This window comes from Schistocerca piceifrons, chromosome X (assembly GCF_021461385.2).
Source record: "Schistocerca piceifrons isolate TAMUIC-IGC-003096 chromosome X, iqSchPice1.1, whole genome shotgun sequence".
NCBI lineage: Eukaryota > Metazoa > Arthropoda > Insecta > Orthoptera > Acrididae > Schistocerca > Schistocerca piceifrons.
Window position 1 is genome coordinate 259,894,772 of NC_060149.1, and position 18,093 is coordinate 259,912,864.

The window sequence follows — 18,093 nt, forward strand, 5'->3', positions numbered from 1 at the left end:
TTAAACCGTGAGATTGCACAAAACACGTTAACTTTTGGTGAATTGCGAATTTGCTGCACGAATGCGTGAGGATTCTCTGCCGCCCAAATTCGCACATTGTCTGTTCACTTCACCATTAAGAAAAATGTTGCTTCATCACTGAAAACAAGTTTCGCACTGAACGCATCCTCTTCCATGAGCTGTTGCAACCGCGCCGAAAATTCAAAGCGTTTGACTTTGTCATCGGGTGTCAGGGCTTGTAGCAATTGTAAACGGTAAGGCTTCTGCTTTAGCCTTTTCCGTAAGATTTTCCAAACCGTCGGCTGTGGTACGTTTAGCTCCCTGCTTGCTTTATTCGTCGACTTCCGCGGGAAACTTGCCCGCACGCGTTCAACCGTTTCTTCGCTCACTGCAGACCGACCCGTTGATTTCTCCTTACAGAGGCATCCAGAAGCTTTAAACTGCGCATACCATCGCCGAATGGAGTTAGCAGTTGGTGGATCTTTGCTGAACTTCGTCCTGAAGTGTCGTTGCACTGTTATGACTGACTGATGCGAGTGCATTTCAAGCACGACATACGCTTTCTCGGCTCATGTCGCCATTTTGTCTCACTGCGCTCCCGAGCGCTCTGGCGGCAGAAACCTGAAGTGCGGCTTCAGCCGAACAAAACTTTATGAGTTTTTCTACGTATCTGTAGTGTGTCGTGACCATATGTCAATGAATGGAGCTGCAGTGAATTTATGAAATCGCTTCAATCATTTGTAATAGCCCTGTAAATAATGTGAGTTCAGAGTCGCAACCAACTTGATACCAAAGGTTTAATGGTGATCTGTCAGCGTTGAAGGAAACAACTCACTTAATTTACGAAAACTCTGTTCTAATAACTCTAATAAATGTTACAAAACCACAATACGGAATTTCTGATGTTATATTTCGAACTGAAAAAGGGAAAATTATTACATTGTATTATATTAACTGCGAAACTAAAAACGTTATCATGATGTACTCATATTTCAATTTTCCGTAATTTAAGAGACATAACAATAACGAATAAATCGGTCCACCACAACAGATATTATACAGTGACGTTTAAAATACAATGCATGATAAATTATTTTACATATCACAAGAAAAATATTTAAGAGGAAATATTTAATATTCAAGATGGGTCCCTGCGAGAAGAAATGCTTTTTCCCCAACTGAAGGGGCAGATAATGCACAGTAACAGTCGGGAATACGAGTCGTGCAATGAATTCTACGCATGTGGACAGACGCGGCAACGTTCTTGCTTTTTATTTATACGTAAATATATCTTCAAAACAAATGGTCCATAGTCTTTTTCTGGGGCATAGCATCCCACCACGGCAACTTCGTGACAGTCGGAGGGATGATAACAGCGGATAGGAATTAAACTGTTACGTAACTACGGATCAATACTGTGTACTACGTGCCGTTCACCCCCTTTTCAGACAAGAAGCACGTGGACGCTGCAGAAGGAACAAGATAATAACGTCGCACGATTTTGATGTTGTTGTTGGCGGTGTTGTTGTTGTTGATGATGATAGATAATTTTGTACTTTCGTGACATGGATCCTACGACAATGGTAGTTATACTGTAAACTGATATATCTCTGCAAATTTCAAAAGAAAAGCAGTATTAAAAATGACTAGTAATAAACAGAAGCATCTTATAAAATCTAATGGAATGCATTATGTGGTTTTCACTGGAAGGCATTAAATAAAGTCTGATGTTCAGAAATTGTACAGTATTGCCACAAGTATACTGCTTTAGTTCCTTTTACAGATGAATAAGTACACCATTCTTTCCTCCACATGTCTGAAATGAGTATGGTGTACAGGATATCCATATATTCGGCAGTTTCAGTGGTACAAATACACTAAAATCTTTGCGTTGTATTTGTCAAGATCACGTCTTCGGTAAATTTAAAAATTCTAACTAAACAGAGGAAAAGTAGTGTTACTGACTATCCGAAGTAGAGAAATTTTGGCGGAAAGTTTATTATCCAGTGCACAATGAGGAATAAGTACAACATAGTGAAAACAGAAGCCATTATAAACGAATCACTTACGGTACATGAAGAGGAATTCTGCCTATTGTACTCCTCTCTTCAGTTAAATGTGGCCGAAAAACCTGCAGAAACGTAACTCAAAGTGTGTTAAGACGATGAACAGAAGAAACAGTTTCATTTACCCATCGAAAATCCGATGGTTCGTGGAACGTGAATATTTTATCAGAACAGTTTAATGTTTCTTCATAGGCAGAAACTGCTGTCAGGATACGTAGTATTTCAAGACCTATGAGAGAAAATAGAACCATATTCCACGTGAAGTTGGAACCCAGAAAACTGAATGGAAAATCAGCATGTCGACGGCGATGTCATTAGGGACTGAGAACCCGCTCAGCTGGAGAGGGAAGCATCCGTGGCCTGTTGAAGAAGTCATTTCGGCATTAGCTTGAAACTATTCAGGGAAATCACGGAAAACCTAAATCGGGCTGGCTCGATGAAGATAAACTCCGCGTCTACCGAAATCCAGTGGCGTAACTTCGACTTTGCCCTGTCGCCTTCGTCCCTCCTCCCTTCTGACAACTGCCCATTGTTTTGTGTGATCATCATCGTTGATTAATCTGTTTATGCGTTTATTGAGATCAAAATGACTTCACAATGAAATAAAAGGTATACATTTTAATAATTCTTCTTTGTGCGGTACTGTTAAAACATTGAAAACTCACGCTCCAAAGTCACATTGCTTGCAATAACAACGCAATTTTTTCATTGTTTCATTGCTGATCGAAGTAAAGCTGCAACAAACACGACAAAAAATGTAAGAGACACTCATGACAGTTCCGTTACGTTGGCACACTTTGCAGAAAGACAGTGGCTCCGCATAGTAGTCGTAAAAAACAAACAAGCGTCTTCGTAACAGCGACAGGTAGGTTGTATGGAACTGTTGCGTAACGCAGTCAATTCTGAATGTCCTCATTACTTCCTTTCATGCGTCTCTGCCCCCTTTCCAGTTTTAGTTCTCCTCATAACCGTACGCTTCTGCCGGCCGCGGTGGTCTAGCGGTTCAGGCGCTCAGTCCGGAACCGCGCGACTGCTACGGTCGCAGGTTCGAATCCAGCCTCGGGCATGGATGTGTGTGATGTCCTTAGGTTAGTTAGGTTTAAGTAGTTCTAAGTTCTAGGGGACTGATGACCACAGATGTTAAGCCCCATAGTGCTCAGAGCCATTTGAACCATTTCGTACGCTTCTTCTTCCTCTAATTCTACTTCTTATTCTTCACCCACAAACTTTGTCCTCCTTCGTCTTTCTTCTTTTGCCCCTTCTCATCTTTTGCGCCTGTCATAAAAATGCAAAGTTATTGACACCTAGATGTTTACAAAAGAGCTACAGTGTCAACAACCAACTAACGAGCTTGTTGGCGCCTTCTGTTTTGTTCGCCGTCGTCGTATCGACGACAATTACGGCCACTAACGTCTGTTGCGAGTCGTTTTCTTCATATGCATTGTTTGTGTGTTGATTTTCTAATATCTCAAAGAATGTCTGCAGTTAACAGCGAAAGTGAACAGCAGAACGATAAGGCCATTACGATCCTGCAAGGCGAACTCAGTACCGCAAGTGAACGGTACACGTATGAAGGAATTCAGTACTTTTGCGCTCTTGATAATGCCGTGGCAATGTTGGGTGTGCTGGTCACGGCGAAAGACTGCATCGCCACTATCCGTGTCTAACTGGCATTTTTAATTTGACTTCTACAGCTTTTGCTCTATTCAGCCAACTAAAACGCATGTTTACATTGTGTACATAATTAAACACAGAAAATACATAAACACACGATTACGGATTTAAAAGTTCAAATGGTTAATTTTTTTCACAACAAATTTTTAACAAATAGTGTCACAAGTAAATTAGACATTTTCCTGTTATCAGTTCACACTATTTCTTAAATTTAATCATAAGCGGCACATAAAAATGAAGATATGAATACTATTAAAACCTGAAAATGTTTCCCTATACTCTTAAGGAAATGAACACAAATTTTACAAAGGCGAATGCCTTTAATAAACAAAATAGAAGAAGCCGATTGAAAGAGATTGTATCCTATACTCATCAGTGTCTTTAAAAATTCCGATCTATCACTGTAAAATTTGGGACATGAAAACAAGATGTGGTTTAGATTAGATTCCAACTAAGAATCACATTAAATACAGGAGAACCACGTATGTTGATTGTATGCGGGTGTAGAAGAAAAGAGGCGTGGTTAAAACGGAGTCGAACGATGATGGAAATCGTCGATCGGTCCAAATGTGTCCTAGTAAACTATGGCCTTGCGGGAATTTGAGGTTGTAATGCCGCATAATACGCACCTTTCGTTCTTTGGATTTCACATCTCTTACCACTGGTGTTTTTGTAGCTCTCGGCCTAACGTAAATGGCACATTTTTATTCTACGATAATGTTACAAACTTTCAGCGATAATGTACAAGGGTAAATGCATCAATTTGAGGTAAGGGATCCTGCTCTGGAAACGACTGAGTCAAAAGTTGTAAGCGAAAATCGTTCTGATACCTCGGACAGTGTGACTCTTCTAGTGCAGGCAGTTAGCTTTCCATAGTTTGGGAGGAGGTACTATGGACCAAAGAAGAAAAAAAGTCCAGTAAACATGGGCTCTGAAGTGCGTACCCTAAGAGCTATTATCACTTATCATCTTTGCTATTGTGAAAAACATCTCTTCTACAAAACAAGTGTCGTAGCTCTTAAAGTATGCATTTCAGGGCCAATGTTTACTAGACAATTTTTTCTTACTTTGGTCCTTACTATCTTCTCCAAAAATATGGAAAGTAAAGAGTGAGGGAGGTATCGGAAGGATTCCCGCTTATAGCTCTCGACTCGGTCGTTTCCAGAGCAGGTCCTCTTACCTCAAACCGATACATTTACCCTTTCCAATGTCCCAGAAAGTTTGTAACATCATAATTGAATCACCCTGTATAGCTACCCCGCAGCCAAATACGAGATCAAGGCCTTAGCTATTGCACCACCGCTTTCGGTACGGCTGCGAAGAGGGCAAATCCGTTGCCGTATGTAATATCGGTGTAAATGGATGAGGCTTACCAGAAAGAAAAGATACTTTAATGAGATAGTAGCTGAACCAAAGGAATAGAGAAAGGTTTAGATCGTTAACCGTGTAATCGTTCCGCACCGTAAAAGCAGCAATAAGTAAGTCGCCATATAGGATTAAGTTTCTCAAATTTAAGACATATCAGAGCTTTGAGTAATATTAAACCGAACCTGTTATAGACTCTTATTTATTATGTATATGGACGACAATCCGTCACACAGTCCTATCGAATACATTTCCACAATATTACTGTCGTGTCGCGCTCTCTTTATTTATAATATTACAGAAAACTGCTCACGGGGCCCACGAGTATGGTTAGTAAAAGTTGAAATTTATGCTGCATTTAAAAGTTAAAGCCAGAACAGATATAGTTCAGATACATTTCGTTCTAAATGCACATCTTCAGCTGACACGAAGTCTCCTTTCATTGAGCTGCCCTGCCGGGACAACACAGTACTGCACAGCATGTTGTGGCTCTTTTTTTAAAAAAATGGCTCTGAGCACTATGGGACTTAACAGTTGAGGTCATCAGTTCCCTAGAACTTAGAACTACTTAAACCTAACTAACCTAAGGACATCACACACATCCATGCTCAAGGCAGGATTCGAGCCTGCGACCGTAGCGGTCGCGCGGTTCCAGACTGTAGTGCCTAGAGCCGCTCGGCCACTCCGGCCGGCACAGCATGTTGTGTTCCTTGCAGGTACTGATAGCTGTGTTCGTAACAGGCAGTTGGCGATGTGTTCCAGTATGCCCGTCGTGTTCTGTAATGTGCCTTTTAGCGTTATGTATGGCGATTATACGTTTGACTTATGACGAGGGCACGTTTCTGCTCCTTTATGAGAATTAGTTACGAAAACTGTTGGTGAATTTTCGCTGCCACCTGAAGAGGTTCATTTCGAATGAAACCGATTGTGGTGTTGTAAACGTACTGAAATTCAGCTGAGCTGGATTTTATTAACATTCACGTAATTTGGCTGTGGGGAACGACATAAACAAGATGCTAACGAAATTCTTCACACAAGAACATTACCACCAAAACTTAAAAGAGCTAAAATTATCGCTATGAAAAAGCCAGGAAAGAAGGAATACTTGCAGAACACTTTCGCCCAGTGTCTCTACTCAAGCGTGCTTACAAACTTTGGGAAATAATAATCTTAAACCGAATACAAGACTAAATTAGTTCCGTAGTGCCATATGAACAAGCTGGATTTAGATATCGTAGAAGCTGTTGTGAGCAAGTGCTCTCGTTTACTTGTCACACAGAAACTGACTACCAGAAGAAACTCAAGACTTGATAGTTTTCGTTGACATATGAGCAGCTTCTGACACGGTGTGGTACGAAGGTCCAACATTGAGATTACTGAAAACAGTACCTTAAACTCTAGGTAACTCCTTAAGCAGCATATAGAACAATTGAACAATTGGCGGTTTAAAGTTCACTAAGGTATAAAGAAGAGCAGAGACGGCTTGCCTCAAGGTTCTGTTTTTGCTCTGGCGTTATTAAGTCTCTACACGGCAAACGTACCGAACGAACCTGACAAAAATTCCAATATGCAAATGACCTTACAATTTCATGTCAGATTGAAGTTCTTTCTGAGTTTGAGATAAAATTTAAAAAACTGTCTCACTAAATTTTATGAAGTCTTAGGATACTCTTAGCAGTGCCAGTTGTGTTGACAGTTCGGACGGCGTAGTCTATCGTCCAATGAATTTGTAGCAGTTCTGTAGCGAATAATGTAAAGTGTTTCCTTCTGTTTATAAAGCGAGTTGAACTCACGAGGACTTAAGTCAGGGGAGTGCAGTAGGTGGTATAGCACTTAGCAGCCCCATCAGTCAAACAAATCAGTGACAGCTTGCACTGTACGTGCTTGAGCATTGTCCTGCTAAATGATGGTCAGGTCCTGCAGAAAGTGTCATCACATCAGTCTCTAAGTTGGTCGTAACTTGTGTTACAAAAATGAACAGCATGGAGAAAGAAGTGATGACACTTTCTGCAGGACCTAACCATCATTTTGTACGACAATGCTCAAGCACTTACAGTGCAAGCTGTCACTGATTTGTTTGACTGATGGGGCTGCTAAGTGCTATACCACCTACTGCACTCCCCTGACTTAAGCCCTCGTGAGTTCAACTAGATTTGTAAACAGAAGGAAACACTTCACGGCATTCGCTTCAGAACTGCTACAAATTCATCGGGCGATAGACCGCGCCGCTCGAACTGTCAACACAACTGGCACTTCTAAGAGTATCCTACGACTTCCACATCGCTGGCAACGGGTTACACACAATGCTGGTGACTACTTTGAAGGTTAGTAAAACTTTGAAACACGTATTTATTTTGTACGAGCTGTAAATAAATAGTTGCCGCTATTAAAGTTCCAACTCCCGTAGTACATAGGATGCAAATGCATTAGTTCCCCGTGGAGCATCCCTTGCGTTGGTATACTCTGTAACAGAATAATGCGCACTATCGGCCCTGCAACACCCGTGTGAGGAAGGTTGCGTTTATTTGAAATCAGCTGTGAGGACAATTAGCGGCATAGTCAGATCCACACTTACAGGATGATTATTATTAACACTGAAAAACCCCGGAAGCGACGTAGATGACGCTGGGACAAGTAATTTGATGTAAGACACATGGGGTCTAAAATGTCGAGAAAAACTCCAAAAGTGGACGACAAATGTTGAACATGTGACGTCACCAGATGAAGCACCTCACCGCAAGTGCAGCTGTTGGGCTAGTCGATCCTACCTTCGCCGAGAGTGGGGGCAGTGCTACACATTGCTCCGCTAGGGTACTCTGTATTCGTTCTTGTATTATTCGATGTGGTAACGGTCGCGGTAGTGGTAATACAAGACTACGATAAATCGGATTACATTTACGAAAACAGAATAGTCTAGCGGAGCGATGTGTGGTACTACCCCCTACCAGTGAGAGAAGGACCGACAAGCCCAACCGCTGCACGTGCGGTGAGGTACGTCATCTGGTGAAGTCACATGTTCAACCTTTGCCATCCACTTTTGTGGAAATCCCCGACATTTGCGACCCCGTGTATCTTATATCACATTACTTGTTTCAGCGTCATCTACGTCGCTTTGGGGATTTCTAAAAGTTAATAAAAATCACTCTGAACATGATGACTGCCAATACTATCGAACGTCTGTACAGCTCATCTTCGTCGAAAGGCGGCTCTCTACAAACCTTGCCAGCAAGTGTCTAAAAATGAAGCAATTTCTCCTCAAGAAGATTGATCCCACTGCTCAGGAACACCTCAAATCCAGAAGACCAGTATATGAAGGAGTCCAAATGTTCTCCAAACAGTTCAACGGGGACGCTGGATGGAAACGTGATTGGCAAGCCATGAAAAACCAGAACCACGAATTTATTGAAAGCCCAACTGTTAAAGTTCCAAGCTTTTATTATCCTACAGAGATGTGGGTACAACTTAACGAATACCAGACTGGAGAATATATGTGCAAATACAACATGCACAAGTGTTGCTTTTGCACTGACAGAACATGTGAGTGCGAGGATATTCAGATAATGAACCACATAGTAAATGAGTGCCCTAACAAACGTTTCCCTGGCGGTATTAAGAGTTTACATGAAGCATTCAACAAGGCCCCCCACTGGATTGAGTCTTCCGACATTCGTATGTAGGCTGAACAGTTTAACGTTTATGTAGTGTAAATAGTTACACGTGAATACTTTTTCGTTTAAATGTGTGTTGAATCTGTTTTTGCAGTTGATGCGAACGATAATAGTAACTGATGGGTATTTGAATAATGTGTTGCACAAATCGACAAAGAGTATAGATACCACAGAAGATAAAGAGTGAAATATATTGCTGAACATTTGCGGTAAGGATTCAGAACACAACAGTTTCAAACAGTCAGGCTGCAGCGTCTCAGTAGACACGCTTAGTCGAATAGGCACTGCCGCGGCCTCTCTCTGAGCCCAAGATCGGTAAACCACAGTGGATATCGGCCGCATCTCACGCAAGTCGGCTTCAATAGATATTTAGCCCCGCACTTCTCCGCAGTACCTGATGCAGTAAGGACGTAAGATAATCTTGATACTGCTCTCTCCGTGCTATGGAAATGTAAGATTTCCGGTTTCTCAGGAACTCTTCGATATAAGTAGGCTCTAAGATGGAAAATGAGTCCTTAAACTTTCTACAGTAGACATCCATACTTAACCGCGCAAGCGAAAATAGCATTGTACTTTAAGAAAACAGTTCGTCCCAGTCGTCCATACTGCACGGCTATACATGAAAACTAACCAACAAAATGTGGACGAATGAAAGCCACATGCGGAAAACCACGCGCGGTATATTAGAATCGGTCAAAACTGCTGAGAGGCAGCGAAGAGTGGGGCATTATAATTTGCTGGAGAGAAGTAAAGAGACATTTCCAGAACAATATTTCTCACTGCTGCATCTGTGAACGACTTATCGTACAGCTTAATAACGATAAGGTCTGGGATTTCGCGTTCTTTCCTCCAATTCGTGATGGAAGCGCCCTTCATATTTTACCCATCAATAGTGCTTCACAAATATCACTTCCAGGGTTAATATCAAACAGACGACGATTATAGCCGGCCGCTGTGACCGAGAGGTTGTAGGCGCTTCAGTCCGGAACCGCGCTGCTGCTGCGGTCGCAGGTTCGAATCCTGCTTCGGACATGGATGTGTGTGATGTCCTTAGTTTAGTTAGGTTTAAGTAGTTCTAAGTCTAGGGGACTGATGACCTCAGATGTTGAGTCCGATAGTGCTCAGGGCCATTTGAACCATTTTTGAACGGCTGCTATACAACAAAAAGCGCATTCAAAAAATGTCACCTGCCTCTAAAGAATGATTGGCACTCAAGAGGGACTTCAACTGGTCCACCGAACATGTGGCTTCGATATCATCAGTGAACTACTGTTTAGTTCTGTGAGACAGCGAATTGCAATGAGAGTGAGAAACACACACACTGCCCACTCAAATTGTGGTGTCACCGCCAGACACCACACTTGCTAGGTGGTAGCCTTTAAATCGGCCGCGGTCCGTTAGTATACGTCGGACCCGCGTGTCGCCACTATCAGTGATTGCAGACCGAGCGCCGCCACACGGCAGGTCTAGAGAGACTTCCTAGCACTCGCCCCAGTTGTACAGCCGACTTTGCTAGCGATGGTTCACTGACAAATTACCCTCTCATTTGCCGAGACGATAGTTAGCATAGCCTTCAGCTACGTCATTTGCTACGACCTAGCAAGGCGCCATTACCAGTTACTAATGATGCTGTAAAACATGTACCGTCAAGAGCGATGTTCACCAATTATGGATTAAAGTTAAGTATTCCAACAGATACGTACTATTTTTGCTAGTCTCATATCCCTGACCTGTTCCAGACCTCACGCTAGCCTGCGTGAGCTTAAACGCGTGCCTTTCAGCTTCCTCATAGTGGCTTGGCTGTCTTGCCAAGCCACAACACAAATTAATAAGACCACCTATCAAAAGTTAATAATCACCTTTTGCAGCATTGATCGCTGCGAGACGTGCAGGAAGAGCGCCAGTCGGCAACAACACACCAAAAATACACTCCTGGAAATGGAAAAAAAGAACACATTGACACCGGTGTGTCAGACCCACCATACTTGCTCCGGACACTGCGAGAGGGCTGTACAAGCAATGATCACACGCACGGCACAGCGGACACACCAGGAACCGCGGTGTTGGCCGTCGAATGGCGCTAGCTGCGCAGCATTTGTGCACCGCCGCCGTCAGTGTCAGCCAGTTTGCCGTGGCATACGGAGCTCCATCGCAGTCTTTAACACTGGTAGCATGCCGCGACAGCGTGGACGTGAACCGTATGTGCAGTTGACGGACTTTGAGCGAGGGCGTATAGTGGGCATGCGGGAGGCCGGGTGGACGTACCGCCGAATTGCTCAACACGTGGGGCGTGAGGTCTCCACAGTACATCGATGTTGTCGCCAGTGGTCGGCGGAAGGTGCACGTGCCCGTCGACCTGGGACCGGACCGCAGCGACGCACGGATGCACGCCAAGACCGTAGGATCCTACGCAGTGCCGTAGGGGACCGCACCGCCACTTCCCAGCAAATTAGGGACACTGTTGCTCCTGGGGTATCGGCGAGGACCATTCGCAACCGTCTCCATGAAGCTGGGCTACGGTCCCGCACACCGTTAGGCCGTCTTCCGCTCACGCCCCAACATCGTGCAGCCCGCCTCCAGTGGTGTCGCGACAGGCGTGAATGGAGGGACGAATGGAGACGTGTCGTCTTCAGCGATGAGAGTCGCTTCTGCCTTGGTGCCAATGATGGTCGTATGCGTGTTTGGCGCCGTGCAGGTGAGCGCCACAATCAGGACTGCATACGACCGAGGCACACAGGGCCAACACCCGGCATCATGGTGTGGGGAGCGATCTCCTACACTGGCCGTACACCACTGGTGATCGTCGAGGGGACACTGAATAGTGCAAGGTACATCCAAACCGTCATCGAACCCATCGTTCTACCATTCCTAGACCGGCAAGGGAACTTGCTGTTCCAACAGGACAATGCACGTCCGCATGTATCCCGTGCCACCCAACGTGCTCTAGAAGGTGTAAGTCAACTACCCTGGCCAGCAAGATCTCCGGATCTGTCCCCCATTGAGCATGTTTGGGACTGGATGAAGCGTCGTCTCACGCGGTCTGCACGTCCAGCACGAACGCTGGTCCAACTGAGGCGCCAGGTGGAAATGGCATGGCAAGCCATTCCACAGGACTACATCCAGCATCTCTACGATCGTCTCCATGGGAGAATAGCAGCCTGCATTGCTGCGAAAGGTGGATATACACTGTACTAGTGCCGACATTGTGCATGTTCTGTTGCCTGTGTCTATGTGCCTGTGGTTCTGTCAGTGTGATCATGTGATGTATCTGACCCCAGGAATGTGTCAATAAAGTTTCCCCTTCCTGGGACAATGAATTCACGGTGTTCTTATTTCAATTTCCAGGAGTGTACTTCGCCACAGTGGAATAATAAAAATTGAAAACGGACGATAATGTAAAGTGTATCTTGAAAATCATGTGAACAGCCGTCTGATGATGAACTTGCCAGTTCGAAACCGGTAACGGCGCTATTTACCTAAATAAACAGCAGTATTAATAGTGGCTGGTTGCTGTTTTCTTCTTTGTAAGAATAAACCTACATTAAAACGTGATTCGTCTGAAAGGCCACTTGGCTCTGAGCACTATCAGACTTAACATCTGAGGTCATCAGTCCCCTAGAACTTAGAACTACTTAAACCTAACTAACGTAAGTACATCACATACATCCATGCCCGAGGTAGGATTCGAACCTGCGACCGTAGCGGTCGCGTGGTTCCGGACTGAAGCGCCTAGAACCGCTCGGCCACAGCGGCCGGCGGGAAGGCCACTTGCCACCTCTCAGTAGACGTCCAGCTGCGGTATTGGCATGCAAATTCCTGCCTTCGTCGCCGATGAACAGCAGGGGTGCGTGAACCAGGCGCCTGCCGCGCAGCTCCATACGAATGAACGTTCATTGAACGGTCGTTGACGAGATACTGTTGGTAGCACCTTAGTTCATCTGGGCGCTTAATTAATCAACAGTTGCAAGTCTTTTCGCCCTACACATCTCTGCAGCAGTCGTTCACTCCTGTCATCTATGGCCCGTGACGCACCACAGTTGCCTTGGCGCCGGTTTTGCCATGTTCGGTATGCTTTAACCACGGCAGCAAGCGAACAGTTTACAATCTCAGCCGTTTTTGAAATGTTTCCCTTTTTGGCCCAAAAGCCAACGATCATGCCCTTTTGGAGGTCAGATAATGCGCTCCGTTTCCGCTGTACGACGACTCCACTGTTTTCCACGTTCCCCGACACGTTTTATATAACCTCCACTGCTAGTGCTGCCAGCTGCCTTCTGTAAGTGGTTATGGCACGTTGAAGTCGAACGTAGGCGGTGGTCACATTAATGTGACTAGACCGTGTAATTGTGCCAACTGCGAGTCCTGTTCGACATTTAGATTTCTCAACGACATATCACACTGCTAAAATTCACTGTCAATATCGTGAAACTCGTGGTTGTACCACAAAAAGTGAACGTGTAGTGAAATAAGATGACAGAAATTTTTGCGGAAGGTTCCATAACGAGAAGAGAAGTGACAGGTGTAGTGCCCAGACTATCGATATCAGTAAGAAATCACTGTGGAGCAGTGATTCTTATTGCTGTACGATTTGCACTCATCCAATTAACGTTCCAGAAATTTTTGTCCAATGTCTTGTGGTCGATGGATACAGAAAATGGTAACAATCTATAACAAAGACAAAATATTAATACCTGTACATAATTGTTTGACATAATTAAGGGAAAGCCTAGTCTCATATCCTTTGAGACTGCTTGGTAACGGCCGGCCGGAGTGGCCGAGCGGTTCTAGGCGCTACAGTCTGGAGCCGCGCGACCATTACGGTCGCAGGTTCGAATCCTTCCTCGGACTGATGACCACAGCAGTTAAATCCCATAGTGCTCAGAGCCATTTTTTTTTTGCTTGGTAACGATATACAAGGAATCATTATCGTAACGCGGCCATTAAATATAGAACTAAGAGAGAAAGGTGGCCTCAGCGATCCGCTGTTTTCTTATTACTAGATCCACCCAGTTAGGGAAGCAATATGACAACTAATACGTGGGCCGGCCGGAGTGGCCGAGCGGTTCTAGACGCTTCAGTCTGGAACCGGGCGACCGCTACGGTCGCAGGTACGAATCCTGCCATGGGCATGGATGTGTGTGATGTCCTTAGGTTAGTTAGATTTAAGTAGTTCTAAGTTCAAGGGGACTGATGATCTCAGATGTTAAGTCCCATAGTGCTCAGAGCCATTTGAACCAATTTGAACTAATACATGATGTCCTTCCTTCAATTTGAAAGTTGTACCTCCCGCATACAAATTTAGTGTTTTTACCGCAGCCGCACCTCGCTCCGTGTCTGATGAGCCAGCCCAGACTATCGCCGTGCAGTAACAGGGGGTAAGGTAATGGACTTACATTCGGGAGGCCGGCGGTTCAAATCCCCATCCGGGCATCCAGGTTTAGTATTCCTGCGTTTTCCCTGAACCGTCCCACGAAAATGATGGGATGGTTCGTTTGAAAGAACTCGGCTGATATTCTTCCCTAGTGTGATTTTGAGCTTTGATTATAATGACCTCGTCGTCGACGGGACATTTAATATTAATCTTACTTTCTTCAGCCATGCAGTGCCGTCGCTCGAGTTGGTGCAAATTCTTAAATTATTTTCAATCTATGTACTAATATTCAAAACTGAGACCTGAAACTGAGAATATAGATACTTTATCGAACACGATGACATGCCCTCAGCAACTTTCACCTATGAATTTCCAGCTATTAAGAGGAATGCCCATCATCTATTACTGGAAAAATATAGGGTGAAATTGGAAGAAGTCTTAGGTACAGAAATTTTAGGCCGAGTGTTTGCACGTTTCGTTTTCTTATAGGGCGGGGCAGCAAATGTGGAAGAGTTTGATAATATGTAGAAAATTCATAATGCCACAGAAATACACTGCAGCAGGTGAATACAGTTTAATCTCCTTGTTAGTATTTAATTAAATACTTAATTGTCTTGGCTGCTTAAAGCACAATGTTAGTTTTCAAAAAATGGTTCAAATGGCTCTGAGTACTATGGGACTCAACTGCTGTGGTCATAAGTCCCCTAGAACTTAGAACTACTTAAACCTAACTAACCTAAGGACATCACTCACATCCATGCCCGAGGCAGGATTCGAACCTGCGACCGTAGCGGTCGTGCGGTTCCAGACTGTAGCGCCTTTAACCGCTCGGCCACTCCGGCCGGCTGTTAGTTTTCTAATTACCAGAATTCTTTCAACAAAAAGTTCTACGTTTCGTCGGGATTCGATTAGCAACTGGTTAGGACTCACTTCTCTCTCACATTATACCAACACAGTTTTCTTGTCCACTATTCTCTCATTCCTACAAGTGTTTCTTGAGGATCAAAGTCGAGCAGTACAAGCAGTACTTCACGATCTTACAAATTTCATTTGGCAATATTAGCTTGTAAAAGCTGCAAATAATTAGACCATCTTTATATTTAAAACCATTTTCTTCCAGACGTTCAAACTTTTACCCACGCAACAGTTTTTCTTTCACATATCGTACAGCTATACAGGATGTAAACAACTGTTTGCAACGAACAACAATGGCGCAGTGGAAGTCGAAATGAAAAGTCTGAGATACGACACTTGTGGTCTATCAAGTTGGGAAACAACCTCAAATTGGCCTACAAAACCTTCAATACATACAGGTATAAGCTGCAGCACACGTGCATCGAGTGAGATGCTGATATCCTCCCGCCCTATGAGGCCGCCGGCTTACCCGGTATTAACCATTTGAAGCTAATTTCTTTTCTTCGCTGACATCAGCAGTTTAAACTTTCCAGTGAGGATAATAAGACAAAAACAACTTTTGTAAACCACACGCAAAAACTGACTTTCAGTTCGTGCTAAAATGAACATTTACGAACACAGTAGTCTTGTGATAAGATGGTCAGTGAAACAAAACGATTTAATTGTTAACTTTATGCTGTTAAAATACTCAAAATTTTGAAGTAAATTTTACAAGAACGTCAATTATACGCTTTGTAATTGTAAGAAAATAGTGTGCTTAATATTCAAGGAAGATGTTAGCGATGAAAAGAAATGATCATGGAACGCTTAAGACGGACTAAAGCGATGGCTTAAGAGGATGTGAGGATATTAAAATTCTCACACGGTTGGCATGCACTGTAGCTCATTCGCATGTCGTAAGCCAATTTGAGCTTGTTTCCTGGTTTCATAGGCTACAAGTTCCTGTATCAAATTGTTCATCTTGACTTGCTGTACACCACTGTGGTATGTCGTGTAAAAAGTTGTATATCGACTGTTTGAATTTATCGACATATTTACAATTAAGAAGTATAGGATTTTCTAGAAACAATAACCGTTGTAAAGTAGACCTCGAAGAACCGTTTACATCTTTTTGTATATTTCTAAAATCTTTCTTAGAATAGCGAACAGTTCCTTTCCGGAGACACGCAGGGACTTTTTCTTTAGTGAAAACTTTTGAGTTTCTGCTTCAGTGTTATCTTTTAATAATTTCTGAAGATCTCGTCTACCAGTGTCGTATTTCAATCTTTATAAGATCGTAGCTACGTAGGATTACTGAAATGAGTTGATCGTTCTTCATAGTCGCTCCCCTTTTTTTCCCTTCTTTTTTTGGTACCTTCAGTATTGCTTCGTTCAGCAGCGAAACTGAAGTTCGAAATGATTCAGTAGCAAAATTCAGAATCACGGAAATTTCACCCGACTGAAATAACATGTTCATATACAAAATCTAATTAATTGTTGTAACATTAGATTTCAAAAATTGCAGAACAGAGTTTCAATAGAGAATATATTGTTGAACATGTGCGGCGCCGTTTGCTTCCAATGGCAGATGCACGCCTAACCAACAGCTCAGCAGTCGTTGGCTCAATAGGCCGTGATTCGCTCTGTGCAGCGTCACGAGGTCTGAGCCAATTGCACCGTTTGTGCTACACGATAGGCTGCAATCTTTCTACTACAACCAAGGTGACTCGTACAGGCGCTGTGCCACACATATTGCGCAACATTTTGCGTGAAATGTGTTAGGAATGAGGTCAGTATGAGGCATAATCTACCTGACAAAAAATTACCATCTACACTGCCACATACTTTCATATGAACAGATGGCGCCTTAATGTTTTCGGCAAGCGTGCAATAAAGTTTACAGGTCGTAATGTGGAGCATCGCAGTTCAAACCTATGTCTAATTCTGCTGTTGTATCGTATACTGTCAAGTAGTGGCCATATTCACTTCACTGAAATGACGGAATTATTTCCTACGTGAGACCACAGCCGCCTTTTTCCTTATCACTGCCAATTACGCAAATGAGCCCAGTTATAGTGTCCTTCCTATAAATAATACAACAAATTTCAGTGAAAATCTTTCTGCATTTCAGTGAAAGAAGAAAAATCTCAGGTTTATCACTCAGGCTGTAATTGGATACTACTGAATTTTTATTTCTCTTGTTCATATTTGTTATTTGATATTTATTCAAATTTATGTGGCTCGCTTGTCATTTCCGCGGGTGCTCATTATCTGTATCACTCATTTGAGAAATGCTGGACGGCCGGAAGGTGGTAGCGTGGTACCATAACCCAGCATAAAAAATTTTAAACTAAATTTTAAGGCACCGGCTTTATTTCGCTTGTATTCTGTTTACACTTCAGATCGTCAGAGGTTATCTGGAAGGAAGGAACGGACCTTATAATATAACATTCAGTCGACATCGAGGTTCTTACGTGAGGAATTTCAATCTACAAACAGATGTACCATACGACACAATTTCTGGTATACTCTGACCATCTTTAACCGTAAAGTTACTATGGAAGATGTTGAAGGCGACACTGACTGCTTTTATTAAAACTGCAAGGATTGATGTTGGTTGTTTGTTTCTGTCCCTTCAAATACTTTTCAACCGAGACCGAAACAGCAACTCCTTTGTTAGCAGTCTGGCGTATTGCAGTGCAGTATTATACACACACGCGTTACACTCATGTAGTGGCACAAAGCTGGCTTACGAAAGAAGAAGATGCCCACACGTATCGAATCGACGATCGACTGTCCACTGCACTAGTTGCAATATTATTTTCAACGACTGCATGCGTAATTCGGGTGGCTGTAGAGATGAGCTTCTCTTTGATCTTCCAATACATTTTTCTGTACCACATCAACAATCGGCACTAAAGTTACTATATGAATGCATTGTGTCTCTTCTATCGGAAATTTCCGAAAGAATAGATACCACGAGGAATCCGCAACTGTAAAACATATTACGCAAATTGAAGGAGGAGGGGAAGAAAGGAAAGGAAAGGGAAGGGATTGT

The 18,093-nt window shown here is 43.3% G+C and overlaps 1 protein-coding gene across 1 annotated transcript in view; it reads right to left on the reverse strand.

Moving 5' to 3' along the window:
• LOC124722296 (dedicator of cytokinesis protein 3-like) overlaps positions 1-18,093 on the reverse strand; it is a 636,964-nt gene that overhangs the window by 105,131 nt on the left and 513,740 nt on the right. The window lies entirely within an intron of this gene.